This window comes from Phocoena sinus, chromosome 1 (genome assembly GCF_008692025.1).
Source record: "Phocoena sinus isolate mPhoSin1 chromosome 1, mPhoSin1.pri, whole genome shotgun sequence".
Taxonomy (NCBI): domain Eukaryota; kingdom Metazoa; phylum Chordata; class Mammalia; order Artiodactyla; family Phocoenidae; genus Phocoena; species Phocoena sinus.
In genome coordinates this window covers 114,099,729-114,116,844 of record NC_045763.1, presented here as the reverse complement: position 1 = coordinate 114,116,844, position 17,116 = coordinate 114,099,729, and the positions used below count along the sequence as shown (strand labels likewise).

The 17,116-nt window shown below is 38.1% G+C and overlaps 1 protein-coding gene across 6 annotated transcripts in view; it reads left to right on the top strand.

Moving 5' to 3' along the window:
* Positions 1–17,116, top strand: part of ASH1L (ASH1 like histone lysine methyltransferase) — a 217,358-nt gene that overhangs the window by 7,917 nt on the left and 192,325 nt on the right. For 2 of the 6 annotated variants that reach the window (XM_032622941.1, XM_032622932.1), the window contains exon 2: positions 5,722–5,875. The exons of the other annotated variants lie outside the window; for them this stretch is intronic. The gene's annotated coding sequence lies outside the window, so the exon portion shown is untranslated. The remainder of the gene's footprint in view (positions 1–5,721; positions 5,876–17,116) is intronic. 6 annotated transcript variants of the gene reach the window in all.

Genomic DNA, 17,116 nt, shown 5'->3' with positions numbered 1-17,116 from the left:
TTACTCAGAAAATTTTTACTAGAATACACTCCTTCAGCATTTTAATTAATCGGGCCTTGTCTACAGTAGTTACCCAGGCAAATAAAATAATGTGTAATTGCTTTTCTTAATAATGAAAAATCTCGCAGCCTCCACATTGGTATATTTCTCCTCAATTTGTTGCAAATTTCAAATAGTGGTTAAGACTGTGGACTCTAAAATCTGATTGAGGGATTTTCCTGGTGGTCCAGTGGTTAAGACTCTGCGCTTCCACTGCAGGGGGCACGGGTTCAATCCCTGGTCGGTGAACTAAGATCCAGCAAGCCACGCCGTGTGGACCAAAAAGAAATCAAATTGAGTACGCTCAGATTCCAGTTTTGCTACTTACTATGTAACCTTTAGCAAAATACTAAAATACTTATCGTCTTTGGTTTCCTTGACTGTAAAATGATGGTAATACTTATAGCAAAGGATTGTTGGAGGATTGTATGAGGTAATATGTGTAAGTTCTTAGCATAATTTGTGTCATGTAGCAAGTGCATAATACAGATTTGCTGTTATTTCATTTCCTGAAAAGAGAAATTTTTTAAGGAAAGCAAATGACCTCCCTTATATATATTTCCTATAGGAGGTAAGAATATGTAAAATATATTTGTGAAAGTGTGTATAAACAACTTATTTACATGTATACATGTTTTTTCCTGATTCTTGGTTTATCTTATTTTCCTCACATGTGAATTCTACTTTTGTTTTTTTCCACTTAACTCCAGGTTAGGTGTTTGTGTTTGGCTTCATTTTACCTTCTTACCAAATCAAGGATTTGTCTCCAAAGTGAATAGGAATATATCTCACTGTGTGAATATTTTGGGGTGGAGAACCTTAAGTCTTTGAACAGAATTGGGTTTAGTTATGACAGTTCTCTTTTTAAAGCTGATCACAGGACTTCCCTGGTGGCGCAGTGGTTAAGAATCTGCCTGCCAATGCAGGGGCTACGGGTTCTCGCCTGCTCTGGGAAGATCGCAAATGCCGTGGAGCAACTGAGCCCATGTGCCACAACTACTGAGCCTGCGCTCTAGAGCCTATGAACCAAAACTACTGAGCCCATGTGCCACAACTACTGAAGCCCACACGGCCTAGAGCCTGTGCTCTGCAACAAGAGAAGCCACAGCAATAAGCCCGCGCACCGCAACGAAGACCCAACTCAGCCAAAAATAAATATATTTTTTTTTTTAAAAGCTGATTAGTATTTCCTTTGATTTTTAGGAGCCCAGTGTAGTCTTCTAAAGCAGAACCCATCTCTTTTATTAAACCACCTCATTTGATTGAGAAAAAAGACCAACGTGTATTCACTGAGTGATTATTATGTGCCAGGCACCAGGATACGGTCACAAACAAAATAAGGTCCTTGGGCATTTTCCTTTTCCTTCTCCAGGACAAGATCTTTCAGTATTGATTTAACATATTGCTACCATCATATTACATGTGGTTCAAGCAAAACTCGTTCTTAAGGTATAGTAAAGATTTCTTGGGATACGTTATTTTATGCCAGAGCAAATCAATTCTAGGAAAAAATCTCTAACTCTTGAGGAATCTTTATCGTGTGCCTGTGTTTTATCAAGGCAGTCCATTGGACAGTTAGGCCTTTGGGGTATCAGTGGGTTAAGTCCTCTGTTCAGAGTCAGATAAAAACCAGCATTCTGCCTCCTATGCCTTCCAACAGAAGGCATTCAACAAGTATTGATTGTATACAGTTGGCCCTCCATGTCGTTCTGCATCTGCGGATTCAGCCAACCACAGATCAAAAATATTTGGGGGAAAAGAAATTCCAGAAAGTTCCAAAAAGCAAACATGAATTTGCCTCATTCCGTCAACTATATAGCATTTATATTGTAGTATTTACAGCTATTTATGTAGCATACACATTGCATTAGATATTATAAGTAATCTAGAGATGGTTTAAAGCAGCAGTCTCCCACCTTTTTGGCACCAGGGGCTGGTTTCGTGGAAGAAGATTTTTCCATGGATGGGCTGGGGATGGTTCAGGTGGTAATGTGAGCGATGGGGAGTGGCAGATTAAGCTTTGCTCACTCACCCGCTGCTCACCTCCTGCTGTGCGGCCCGGTTCCTAACAGGCTGCGGACCACTACGGGTCTGCAGCCTGGGGGTTGAGGACACTTGGTTTAAAGGATAGAGGAGGATGGGCTTAGGTTATATGGAAATACTATGCCATTTTGTATAAGGGACTTGAGCATCCCTTAGGTTTTGGTATCTGTAAGGGGTCTTGGAACCAACCACCTGCAGATACCGAGGGAGAACTGTACTTTATGCCAAGTACTGTGCTAAGCCCGGGGGATAGAGCAGTGAATAATGATAGGCAAGAATCACTGCCATCATGGTACTCACTTTCTAGTGAGTAGTAAGATAGAAATTGTATACATGGATATGATGTCATAGCATTCCAGTGATAAGTGTTCTGTTTTATTTTTTTACTATTTATTTATTTGGCTGTGTCGGGTCTTACTTGCAGCAAGCGGGGTCTTCGTTGTGGCACGCAGGATCTTTTAGTTGCGGCATGTGGGCTTTTAGTTGTGGCATGTGGGATCTAGTTCCCTGACCAGGGATCAAACCCAGGCCCCCTGCATTGGCAGCACGGAGTCTTAACCACTGGACCACCAGGGACGTCCTTCAGTGATAAGTGTTGTAAAGGAAATGTAAACAAGGTAAGGGGATATTAGGTAGTTAGGGAAGTCCTTTGAGGCAGTAGTATTTGAGCAGAAATCTGAATGATACGAAGGACCCCATGAATCTATCTGGGGCATAAGCATAAGTGCTGAGGCAGTAGTGTGGTGTATTTCAGAAATGGGAAAGAGCTGGGACAGAGTAAACAATGTGGGGAAGAATAATAGAAAATAGGGAAAAGAGGTAGCCAGGGCCTAGATAATGTAGGGACTTTTAAGACTTGACTAAGTGTCTAGGTTTTATTCTGGACTTGATAGGAAGCTCTTGGGAGGTTTTGAGCAGGGAAATGACTTGGGCTAATATATACACTTTGGAAGGCAACGGTAATGCAACCAGAGTGATCAGTTAGTAGGAGGTTGTGATATTTGAGGCAAGAGATGATTAGGAGTTGAACCTAAAGTGTTATCAGGGAGATGGATTTGGGGATATATTTTGAAGGTAGTAGGGAGGATAACCTGGATTGGATGTGTGGTCTGAGTAAAAGAGTAAGTCAAGAATGATTCCAGTGATGGCCTTAACACTTGGATGCTATTTACTGAGATGACGGACACTGGGAGAAGCAGGTTGCGGGAATGCAGATATTAAGTTTGGTTTGGATATACTGACTTTAAGTTTTCTATTAAATGTTTCTGGTTGAGATATTGAGTAGGGCAGTTGGGTATCTAAGTCTCAAGGTTGGGGCAAATGTAAATTTGGGAGTTGATCAGTGTAGAGATGCTGTTTAGAGCCATGGGACTTCATGAGATTACCTGGATAGTGAATGTAGAGAAGAGATGAAGTTCTTGGACTGAGTTGTGGAGTATTCTTGACACTTACTAAAAATGCCAGGGTTGAAAGAATCTTTTGATAATTTTAGGGATAATACTTTGCTGACTAAGAAAACCTAGCAAGTACTAACTAGTCAAGACATAGAGACAAAAATAAAATGGTTGAGGAACAAGTTGCTGTTCTTTTATCTGTTAAATAGCTCTTTGTGTCGCAGAACTCAGAACACTCATTTTATGTGAAATTAAGAACCAGAGTGCCTATTTCTACTTGGTTACTCTGAAAAGATGGCCAGAATAGTCATTAGCTTCCTAGATATCTGTTGTGGAGGGCAACATAAGGTAAAACAAATAAATACAAGTTTATAAAGTAATGAATGAGGTGTCAAAAGAGATGAAGCTGCTTACTCATTAACAACCATTTCTAGCTTTGAAAATTTACAGAGTAAGAATGAGATCAAGTTGTCTCCTAATTTCTTATGTAGACTATCATTGGGCATTGTTATACCTTCCTTTTATTAAGCTGGTTTTTCATCTGTGCACTTAATTAGTCAACATACCTAACCTGCTAGAATACATTTGTAAGATGTAACTAATACTTGTAACTCTTAGGGGCTTAATATCATTTAGGTTGACTTACTGCATTTTGCAGGACATGTTTTTCTGGATGTGGATAAAGATCTATGTAAATACATTTGAGGTGTCAGAAATTGGAAGGAATAGAAATGACAGAGAACAAAAGCAATCACAGTGTATAGGTTTTTTGTTTTGGTTTGGTTTTTTTTTGGCTGCATTGGGTCTTCGTTGCTGCCCGTGAGCTCTGTCTAATTGCAGTGAACGGGCTACTCTTTGTTGCGGTGCCCAGGCTTCTCATTGCTGTGGCTTCTCATTGCGGAGCACGGGCTCTGGGCACGCAGGCTTGATAGTTGTGGCTTGTGGGCTCTAGAGCGCAGGCTCAGTAGTTGTGGTGCATGGTCTTAGCTGCTCCACGGTATGTGGGATCTTCCCAGAGCAGGGCTCGAACCCATGTCCCCTGTATTGGCAGGGGGATTCGCCACCAGGGAAGTGCCTATGTTTTTTGTTGTTAAAAACCTATCAGGAACCCTCTTATCTAATGCATGAAACATACCCTCTTGCTTGAGCACATGACTTCACACTTGCCAATCCACCTCTACCATTAGGAAAATGTAGGGCCCATCTGTTGAATTGGCACTGTGCCTAAAGGCTGGTAGTTTTGGACTTCGTCAGTCCAGGAAAAGGAATTAATTCCAGAACATTAAGGGGAAACTTTTCTAGTAACAACATATTTCCTAGAGTTTTTCTGATCTCTTGTTGCTGTTTTACAGAAATCACCAGAGAATTGATCCATATCATGTATGGATCCTAAGTCTAAGTCAGAATTATCATTCGTATGTATTAGAGAGCCTGTTCTCTTCCGTGTAAATGGTGTCCTTAAGAAAATATTAACAAAAATTTCCAGATAGTTAGAGGCAATCTTCTTAAGTAGAATTGAGATGTTTAAGAAAGTAGTATGATTTGGGATTCAGATAAGCCTCGAGAAATATTTCTAGATGAATCTGTTCCACACAAATTTGGAAACTATTGACTGAGACTTAGAACTAGGTGATTAAAAGTGGCTACCTCCAAGTTTCTTGTTTCATAAGCATCTTAATTATGAATGTTACGGAATGACAGTTGCATTATTTACTTGTTCTTCAACAGGAATTGCATTTAAAAATGGACATAAACTCACATGGGATGGTGGTGGTTAGATGGTGGTTTAAGTAAATCTTTGCTGTACTGTCTGTTATCTGGCCACCTTCTTTTTCTCTTCACCATTTTGATAATGCAATAATTTCTGGAGAATCGTTAGTTAAAGCAACATACCAATGTTAGAATGACAGACTGGGTATAAGAAAAGTAATTCTCCAAAATCAGTAAAATGGCAGCAAAGTGATAATCGTCTGTCTGTGACCCACCCTGATTGGCTTCCAGCATACAGTTACCAAGCCTCCCTAGCTATATCCCACACACGTCTCTGAAATGCATGTGATTTCTGAATCCAAACCTGACCATGTGCCTTGGCAGGACACACTCTTTAGCACTCTTCAAGATCCTGCCTACCTCTTTAGCTTTGTGTCTCACTGGGCTTCCTACCCTTGTGCTTCAGCTGTTTGGAACTGTCATCATTCCCATACACGGTTCGTTTATATCTCCATGACTTTCATGTTCCTCCCAGTGCCTGGCTGCTTAGAGAACACCCACCCAACTTCTGAGACAAAGTTCAAGTTGATGCTGTGAAGCCTTACCTGGGCACCTCCCCTCTTTTGGTGAACAGTATGCACTCATTTGTCTTTGGCATATACCTAGGAGTGGAATTGCTGGGCCACAGGGTAAGCATATTTTTATCTTTAGTAAATATTGTCAGACGGTTTTCCAAGTTGATTTTATGACTTTATAACTTTATCAGGCTCTACATCTTCCCCAGCTTTTGGTGTTGCCATTCTTTTAAATTTTAGCCGTTTTGGTGGGTAATAGTATTTCATTGGTATTGATTTGCATTTCACTGATGACTGGTGAGTTTAAGCAACTTTTCATGTGTGCGTTGGATGTTTGGACATCCTCTTGTGAAGTACCTGCTCTTAATACATATTCTGAATGCAATTCCTTTCTCAGATATATGCGTTGCAAATATCATCATCCAATGTATGGCTTCCCTTTTCACTCTCTAGGTGGTGTCATTTGATGAACAGAAGTTCTCATTTTTCATAAAGTCCCAATTGTCTTTTTTTTCCTGATCTAGTTTGAAGAGGCATGTAGTTGTGGGTAGGAGGAAATGGAGAATTACTTATTAATAGGCATAAAGTTTCTGTCAAGCAAGATGAATAAGCTCTAGAGATTTATTGTATAGCATTGTATGTATAGTCAACAATAGTGTATTGTACACTTAAAAATTTGGTAGATCTCATGTTAACTGTTCTTACCACAATAAAACAAAATAATAAAAAGATAAAGAGGTGTGTAGTAGGTGGCAGTCTATTGAATGGAAACAAAAAGGAGAGGAATATATTAAGGAAATAGCTAGTCAGTATTAAGATAATGGAGTTAGAAAGTACATCCAAAAGCTATTGGGTTAGTTTTCTCAATTTCATGTATATATGAACAAGACTTGAGAGGTGTGTGCTTATGGTACCTATGTATATTTCAAATCTTTTAAAAATATGTTTTTATTGGATTTGTGTTTAATTATAAAACTTACACAAATTCTATAACAGGGCAAGGAAAAAAATATTTATAGACAAGATTTTTCCCGTTTACTTCCAAACCTTTTCCCCTAAAATAACCAGTGCTATCAGCTGATGTATAATCATTCATATTTATTTCTGTGTGCATACAAATACATGTTTTTTTCTACTCTTTACAAATATGAGCTGATGCTTGCATTTTTACTTAAAAATAGCATACATGGCTGTATATTTGTGTGTGAGTATATATATATTTAACTGTTTTTGTGTATGTAGCACATCAAGGACTGCTATAAGTATCCTTTTATTGGTGCTTTTATTTTTCTATGATAGAAAAGATTACTTTCCAAAATGATGGTGGCCACTAGTGCCCTCTTTCCCACCTTGCCAGTATTAGTTGTTATCAGTCTTAAATTTCAACCAAAGTGATGAGTGAAAAATATCTTAATTCACACCTCCCTGACTACCAGTGAGGTAGATCATCTTTTTATGTTTCTAATTATTTCTATGTCTTCTGTAATTGCCTGTGCATATCTCCTGTATGTCTTTTCTTACGTACTACTTTATAGAATAACTTTGTATGTTAGAGATATTAATCCTTTTTCATGTTCATTATATTTTCTCCCAATCTGTTGTTTGTCCTTGATTTTGTTTACATCTTACATCACGGTATATAATGCTTTTATGTAATCAAATTGGTCACTTATTTTCCTTTATGGTTTCTCGTTTCCTGATTTGCTTAAGGTTTCTCAACCATAGGCTATAGAAATATTCACCAGTACTCTTCAAGTGCTTTTATTTGTACATATAGCTCTTAAATCCATGAGGAAATTATTCTTTTTTTAATTAATTAATTAATTAATTAATTAGGCTGCATTGGGTCTTCGTTGCTGTGCCTGGGCTTTCTCTAGTTGCAGTGAGTGGGGGCTACTCTTCGCTGCAGTGCACAGGCTTCTCATTGTGGTGGCTTCTCTTGTTGCGGAGCATGGGCTCTAGGTGCACAGCTTCAGTAGTTGTGGCATGCAGGCTCAGTAGTTGTGGCACGTGGGCTCAGTAGTTGTGGCACACGGGCTTAGTTGCTCCGCGGCATGTGGGATCTTCCCGGACCAGGGCTTGAACCTGTGTCCCCTGCATTGGCAGGCGGATTCTTAACCACTGTGCCACCAGGGAAGTCCATGAGGAAATTACTCTTGTGTTTAATGAGGAATGGTTCTACCTTTGTCTTCTCCAAGTAGATAACCAGTTAGGTCAACATGCAACAAACATATATCAAATAACTCATCTTCTTGCCATATTGAAATCTGTTAATTGAAAAAGGTTTTTTCAGGACTGCCACTAGTCCATAATCTGTTTTTATGTAAACTAGGAAGGGAATCCCTTTCACAAGAAACTTTATTTTGATCTGCCAGAAAAATGTTAAATAGCTTTATTGAGATATAATTCATGTACTATACAATTCACTAATTTGAAGCATACAGTTAAGTGGTTTTTCACATATTCATATAGTTAATGCAACCATCTCCACTATCTAATATTAGAACATTGCATCTTGATACCCATAGTCACTCCCCATCCCAGGTATTCCTCTTTTACCCTAGCCCTAGGTAACCACTAATCTACTTTCTGTATGGGTTTGCTGGGTTTGGACATTTCATACAAATGGAATCTTACAATGTTGTCTGTTGGAACTGGCTTCCTTCATTTAACATAATGTTTTCAAAGTTCATCTATGTTGTAGCATGTATCAGTACATCTGGCCCTCCATATCCATGGGTTTTACATCCGCACATTCAACTATCCATGGATTGAAAATGTTTGTTGGTGGGGGGCTTCCCAGGTGGCGCAGTGGTTGAGAATCCACCTGCCAATGCAGGGGACATGGGTTTGAGCCCTGGTCCGGGAAGATCCCACATGCCGTGGAGCAGCTAAGCCCATGCGTCACAACTACTGAGCCTGCGCTCTAGAGCCCACGAGCCACAACTACTGAGCCCACATGCCACAACTACTGACACCCGTGCGCCTAGAGCCCATGCTCCACAACAGGGGAAGCCACTGCAATGAGAAGCCTGTGCACCGCAAAGAAGAGTAGCCTTACTCGCCGCAACTAGAGAAAGCCCGCGTGCAGCAACGAAGACCCAACACAGCCATAGGTAGATAGATAGATAGATAGATAGATAGACAGACAGACAGACAGATAGAAAGAAAGAATGGGGGAAAGAATTCTGGAAGGTTCCAAGGAGCAAAACTTGAATTTGCTGCACACAGCTATTTATACAGCATTTACATCTTATTTACAACTATTTATGTAGCATTTACATTGTATTAGGAATTAGAAGCAATCTAGAGATGATTTAAATACATGTAGGTTATACACAAATACTATGCCATTTTATATAAGGGGCGTCAGTATTTTCGGATTTTGGTATTTGTAGGGGTTCTGGAACCAGTTATCCGCGGATACTGAGGGATGGCTCTACTTCATGCCTTTTCATTGATGAATAACATTTCATTGTATGGATAATGTTCCTGTGAACATTTGTGTACAAGTTTTTGTGTAGATAAAAAATTTTTTAATATTTTTATTTAATTAATTAATTTATTTTTGGCTGTGTTGGGTCTTTGTTGCTGCACGCAGGCTTTCTCTAGTTGCAGCGAGCGGGCGCTGTGCTTCCTTGCTGTTTGCGGGCTTCTCGTGGTGGCTTCTCTTGTTGCAGAACATGGGCTCTAGGCGCGGTGGACTTCAATACTGTGGCACGCGGGCTCAGTAGTTGTGGCTTGTGGGCTCTAGAGTGCAGGCTCAGTAGTTGTGGCGCACGGGCTTAGTTGCTCTGCGGCATGTGGGATCTTCCCGGACCAGGGATCGAACCTGTGTCCCCTGCATTGGCAGGTGGATTCTTAACCACTGTGCCACCAGGGAAGTCCAAGATAAATGTTTTCATTTCTCTTGGGTATATGCCTAGGAGTGAAATTGCAAGGTTATGTGGTAACTCTGATTAGCCTTTTGAGTAACTGCCAGACTGTTTTCCAAAGCAGCTGCACCATTTTACATTCCGACTCCAATTTTTTCCCAGAAAAGTTTTATGGAAAATAAATATAATGTATTTACAATGTAAATGGTACCCTCTTGGAAACGACTCTTTTGTTTAGTGTATAACCAAGTGGATTGGCCCTGAGTTGACAGCCCTTAATACTGGTCAAAGTGTAATAATTCACTAATGAGAAAATCTTTCTGACGTTAACTTCTGCTTCCCTCCTGTTGCCATTTTAGAATTCCCTAAGGATAGAGTTCAATGTCCCTACATGTTCCTTGCAACCATGGACCCATCCCTCCTTTTTAATTTAATTTTATTTATTAAAAAAATATTTGTTTGTTTGTTTTTTTGTTTATTTATTTTGGCTGCTCTGGGTCTTAGTTGTGGCATGCATGCGGGATCTAGTTCCCTGACCGGGGCTTGAACCTGGGCCTCCTGCATTGGGAGTGAGGACTCTTACCCACTGGACCACCAGGGAAGTCCCCATCCTTCCTTTTTTTAAAAAACAGTTGAAGTTACATATATTCAGTTTGTGTTAACTTTGCTTGTCAGGAAGAATTAAGTAGGCTTTGATTAGATTATCTGTCTGACAGTCGATGAGTATAGTTTTTTCCGAAGGATTAGCTTTGGGAATTCTTTCTGTGTATATTTTCCTCTTGTGGCTTACTAGTTATAATTTATGTCTGCTATTTCACTTTCCTGTTCTGAGTTTCTGAAGTAGTTTGTTGGTATAATAAGTATTTCTTTGGTCATGAGACACATTCTTTCCTCCCAGTTTAATGTTTCTGAAAGTAGGAAATAATACAACTGATAATTACATTTAATGTGGTAGTGGCTTATAAAAAAATTTCCTCCTGAAAATGCGGTCATTGATTCATGAAGCCTCTTAGAATCAGTGGCATCTTGGAATTTAAGAAATATATACAATACATAAATATAAAAATAGCTAGATTTACTGGTGATTAGTACTTTGAAAGTTAGGAATTGTTGGTGATTGTCCCTGTCTTTTACATAAAGGGTTCTGTAGCTGAGTAAAAAAGCTTAATTTGTCCAGCTTTTTAAGTGTAGTTTTTGTTGTATAAGTCATTTAGGGACATAGTTTAAAATTTTTTGGTATCTTCATGAAGATATTTTAGCTTTTTCTGATTTCAGTGACTTATGTAACATCAGTGATTCAGTGGTTTAATGTAAAACATCTTAAACCAGTTAGGAAACTGCTTAGTCTTTTACTGGTGATATACATAGAGCTTATTTTTTAAGTTATAAAAGCAGTATGAGATTAAATAGTGTTTAGACAATTAAAATATCAGTTCTGGGCTTCCCTGGTGGCGCAGTGGTTGAGAGTCCACCTGCCGATGCAGGGGACATGGGTTTGTGCCCCGGTCCAGGAAGATCCCACATGCCGCGGAGCAGCTGGGCCCGTGAGCCATGGCCACTGAGCCTGTGCATCCGGAGCCTGTGCTCCGCAACGGGAGAGGCCACAACAGTGAGAGGCCCGCATACAGCCAAAAAATTATATATATATATATATATATATATATATATCTCAGTTTTTTAATATTTCAATTTTCATTTTGTCTGTTCTCTATATACGTGATTAAAAATATAGTAATATGCATGTTGGCTTATTCAGTCAATAGATACTTATTGAATGCCTTTTATGGTCCAGGAACTTTACTAAGGATATAGCAGTGATAAGGTAGATAGGATTCTTATTCTCATGAAACAAATGGTCTAGTATAAAATATGGATATTAAGCATATAGCTTACTGGTATGGTAAGTTTTAAGGGGCTTATTACAGTATGCTATATGACCCCCTAACAGGGAGATCTCCCCTGGTCTAGGGGGTTAGGAAATGTCTCCCTGATAAAGTGACCTTTAAGCTGAGATGGAAAGGATGAGTAGAAGTCATCAAAGAAGCAGGTAGAAAAGAGTACTAGGCAGAGAGAAGTAACTGTTCTCCTAGAGGGAGGAAGACAGAGACATTTGGGGAACTGAAAAGTACTTAGAACACTTGTATGTCACACATATGTTACTGCTTTGGGGGGCTTTTATTTGCCCCTGCTGTGCTTATAGAAGAGTGGGAAGAGTGTGGCTAGAGTTAGGTAGGGGCTGATAATAACAAAAAAGTAAATGTAAACACTGGTGTGTGTGTGAAGTACTTTTGTAAGTACTACTCATGTATTAGTTCATTGAACCCTAACAACAGTTTCTATTCATGGATGAGAGAACAAGGCATAAAGTGCCTTGCCCAAAATTAATATACCAGAACTGGGATCTGAGCCTGTGCATTCTGGATCCAGAGTTTGTGTCTTTAACTACTGTACCATACTGAAAATTTAAGTTATAAATTATGATTAGGATAAGGGACTTTTATATCCAAAGGTCAGTATGAAAGCATCCAAAGGTTTTACGCGGAGAAATGACATAATTAGATTATTTTTAAAATCATCCTTCTGGCTGGAGGAAGGGACTGGAGGAGAGCAAGGTGGATATACAAAGGAGTTAGAAGGCCACTACTATATTTTGGGTAAGAATTGTTTTTTTGGACAACTCAGTGGCAGTGGAATAGGAACTATGTGTAATCAAAAATTATTTACGTGGTTTTCACATGTTTTGGTGTTAGGTTGAGAAGTCAAGGATGATCCCCACATTTCTGTGATTACTTAGCTAATATGATATATTCTAAGAAATATTATGGTCATTTATAAGAATTTTAAAGAGCATGAAACCCAGGACAAATTAAAATGCACAATGAGCTATGAATTTTTAAAAGTTTTGTATAGTTAATTTATATCTGGTTTTGAATGTTGAGAAATACAACAATGATTACAGTCTCTAACTATGTTTAATAAAGACTGCAAAGGAAAATGAAAATTATCATAGATGAGTCAAGCTAGATTTTACTTATTTTAAGCTAAAAATCTGCAAACATTGTTTAGTCTGCATTGTGGTAATTTTAGATATGTACTTATCCAAAAAAAATGTTATTTTTACGTATTAGGGAAAGTTAATAAGATAAATTACCTTTCTTATCAAGTTAAAACTAAAACTTATAAAACTCCTTTTATTTTATGTTCATATATTGTCATACTGCCTCCCTCTGTATATATCATGTGCCTATATTTCCATCTGTCTACTTGACCTTTCTACTTAAATGTTTCACAGGCATCTAAAATTAAACACATTTATTACTGAACTCTTGATCTCCCCTTCTGTGTCATTCTGGCAAACAACTTATAGAATGCTAGCCCCATGAGGGCAGGATTTTTGTGTTTTTTTGCAGTGCTATGTAAGTTTCTGTTACATAATGGGCACTTAGTAAATATTTGTTTAAGGAGTGTCTAAATGGTACCACCATACAATTCTATATGATTGCTCAAGTCTTCATATTTTATTTACCTCCCCTCCTACTTCTTACTGACAAATCATATCTATTATACCTCTAAAATATCTCTTAATCCATCCATTCTTTAAAAATTTCCAGTGCTACTACCTAATCTGTCAATCTTTTGACTGTTACTCCAGAATCAGCTTTTACTATTTTTCTAATCATTCTCCCACAGCAACCAGAGAAGTTTTCTTAAAATGTAAATTGTATCATTACTCTCCTTTACAGAGCTTCTTTTTGAATTCCATATCTTTCATGTAGGCCAACAAGACCCTCTGCAAGCTATTTTTGTTTAACATTCCATTTTCGTATTGTGCTGTTCTCCATTTGGTTTACCTACTGTTAACCTTTACAGTCTCAGGGAGTTTTTACACCCACTGTTCCCTATTTTTGGATCATTTTCACCTCCACATTTTGCCTGGCTATTCCCTGGGTCTCAGTTTATAGTTACATGTTTTTCTAAGATATGTTCCCCGCCCCTCCACGTTTCCTTGATATACTACCTCACATAGTAGTACCTTCACATTTATTAGTTATATGTATTTGTGTGATCAGTCATTCATTTGTATCCCCTGCTAAATTTGAAGTTCATGACACCAAGGACTATATTTGTATTACTTATGACTATATCTACAATGGGTATCACAATTCTCAAAACATATTTAGAGACTGTGAAAATATTTATTGAATGGATGAAGGAATAGATTAAGAATGGTGAATCCATAAAGGAAATGGTGGACTGGTTAGAGAGGTAGTTGGAGAGCCAGTAGAATGTGTGATCATAGCAGCCAGGTGAGAGTTTCAAATATCAAATATGCCAAATGTAGCAGAGAGGAGTAATAAGATCAGGACTAAAAATGATCTTTGGGAGGCAGAATAACATAGTGTTTAAGAGGAGCCAGGCAGACCTAGACTCTACCTTTTATTGGCTGTTAACTTGTCTTTTCATCTCTAAAAAGAGAAGAATAATAGTAACTACCTCATGGTGATTGTGAGGCTTAAAATGAGATAATCTGTATAAAACTTTTAGCATAGAGCTTTGCACGTATTAAGAGCTCAGTAAAACTTTGGTATTTTTATTATTTTTAAATTGCGAATGCTAAACCCACTGTAAGGACTCAATATTTGTAGTACTTAGAAAATATATACAGTTGACCCTTGAACAAAACGGGGGTTAAGGGCGCTGACCCTCCAAGCCGTAGAAAATCCACATAGTCAGCCCTCTGTATATGTGGTTCCTCCACGTCTGTGGATTCAACCAACTGCAAATCATGTAGTACTGTAGTGTTTACTATTGAAGAAATCTTCATTTAAGTGGACCTGTGCAGTTCAAACCTTTGTTGTTCAAGGGTCAGCTGTAATTAGCAATTTTCTAAAAAGTTTGTTCATAGCGAAAATGATCTGGGAAAAAGGGCTTCATGCGGTAGATTAATGTTAGTTTCCCTTGTATTTGGGCTAGACTGTTTTGGATTGTTTCAGTGGTTTGAAAATGTTAATCCCGAAGTTGCACGTGAGATGAATGTTGAATTTGCCTCTTTGAGCGTGAATGAAGAGATTCTAGCATTCTTAGTTCTGTGTTTCTCCTTGCAACTGTGTTTTAAATTGAATGTATTATAGTAGGAACCAGAATAAGTTGTGTAACAACATAGCATCCTTGCCCCTGGATGGAAGACCTAGATTGTATAGATGCATCTTTCCAAAAGCTGAAAGAATATCATTCACAAAGAACATTGCTTTGAAAATTCAAAAACAACGTCTGGCAGCTGCTGTAGGGACTGCTTTTCAGGCAGTTTACATTTAGTAGATAAAAGCATTCTTTGTTGTGAAGTATCTTCAGAACTTGGATTTATCTTTACTAGAAACACTTAAATTTGGTATGTGGAGTTTGCCAATCATGATTTTCCAGTCCTACTGCCTAAGTGGATTCGCAGAATATGCCCAAAGGATACTATTCTTTTTTCTCCTTGATCAAGTTAAGGAAACGTAATAGTTCTCTATTCCTACATACATTTCTAGGGTAGTGATCAATATTTTCAAATTAATTTCCTTTTCAGTTTATTGATACTCTATTATTTAATAATCTGTGTCACTTGGTTTCAGTTTTTTCCATTTTAAAAATGAAGAGAATCATGCTCTCCAAACCCTTCTCTGGAATGTTTTGAGAGTGAGTAAGTACTGGTAAAAAATGCTTTGAGTTCTTCGGAAGAAATACAGAAATTCTACTTTATATATTTATAAATATACATTAAGACTTCTGTAATTCTTTCATTATGAAAATCAAAAATTATAGGGAAAATTTAAAATGTGTGTATTTGTGAGTAGTGTATGTAAAAGTAGTTGTTTTTGTATAAATTATTATTTGTTTTTATTCCAAAAAGGATTTATTTTAATAACTAACCAATAAGATATTTGGCAGGTCTGTCAGTTCACCATTAGTAACACGAAACCCTGGATGGGCATTTGAATTTAAGAAATAAGAAAGAGGAGGGAAAAAACTAGAAAAGGAATAAATTGAAGCCAATAACATGTAACCCACATAAGGCATGGAGTTAATTTAAATATTTATTGACTACCACCTATGTGCCAGGTACCGTTCTTGATGCTAGAATAGTACATTGAACCAAATTGACAAAAATCCACTTCCATGTGAACTTTACATTCCAATGGAAGCGTGTAGACAATAAATAAATATATTGTACACCAGATGGTGAAAAGAGCACAGGAGAAATAAAACAGGATGAGTGTGAGAAGAGGTGGGATGGGTGTTTTTCTATTTTGTAAAGGGAATGCCTCTTCTATAAGTTATATTTAGGCAAAGACATGATGGAAGTGACAGAGCAAACCATGCAGTGATCTGGGGAAAGGGTTTTCTAATCAGGTAGAATAATAAGTGCAAAGGCCCTTAGGTAGGAGTATTTTCATTGACTTTGAAAAACAGGAGAGTACCTGTGCCCCTCCCCCCCTTCTTGGAGCTAAGTGGGGAGACTGGTAGGAGATGGAAGAGAAGTAGAGGGGATTGTAGGGAATTTAGACCATTGTAAAGACTTTGGCTTTTACTTTGAGTAAAATGGGAAGCCATTGAAAGGGTTTTTGAGCAGAGGAGTGACATGATATGATACAGACTTTAAAAAGATTATCCTGCTGTTGAGTTGAGAAGACTATAAAGAGATACAAAGGCTGAAACGAGGAACCAGTCAGGAGGTTATTGAAATAAATAGTACAGGGCAGATATTATCAGTTGGATCTGATTGGTAGCTGTCAAATTAGTGAGAAATAGGTTCCACATATATTTTGAAGGTAAAGAAGACTTTTCTGACCGAGTGGACATATGGGGCATTAGAAAAAGAAAGGAATCACAGATGATTAAATTTTTGGTCTAAATATTTCTGGTTGGAGTTTCATTTATTGAGATGAGTAAGCCTGTGGGAAGAACAGATTTGGGGAGCTTGGCGAAGGTGAATTGACTTTGGACATGTTAAGCTTGAAGTGCCTAATTATTAACTATCTAGTCAGCGTGTCAAGTAGGCATTTAAATATATGAATCTGGAGTTCCAGGAGGGGTCTCAGCTGTTCTCTGTCTGGAGATAGAAATTTTTGAATCATCTGTGTTAGATGGCATTTAAATTCAAAAGACTGGATCTGGTCATTTAGAAAGTTAGTGTAGATAGCAAAGGAAAGAGCATGCCCTGGGGGCACTCCAGTGTTTATAGAGTTAGGGGAGAAAAAGAAGAACTGGCAAAGAAGACTCCTTAATCAAACACTTTAGTACTTCTGCACTGAAGTGTATGACTGTTCATAGAAATTGTGGTAATTAAGACCAAAATGGATCCAGATCAGGTCAGGTCACATTTTGTCACTAGGGTGTTACGAGAAAACCTTTGATTTTCAGAGTTTTGAATTTCAGGATGTGAACACATCGTGGGGAAGATAGGACTTTGTACTTTTAAAGGAAAGAAAGCACATGG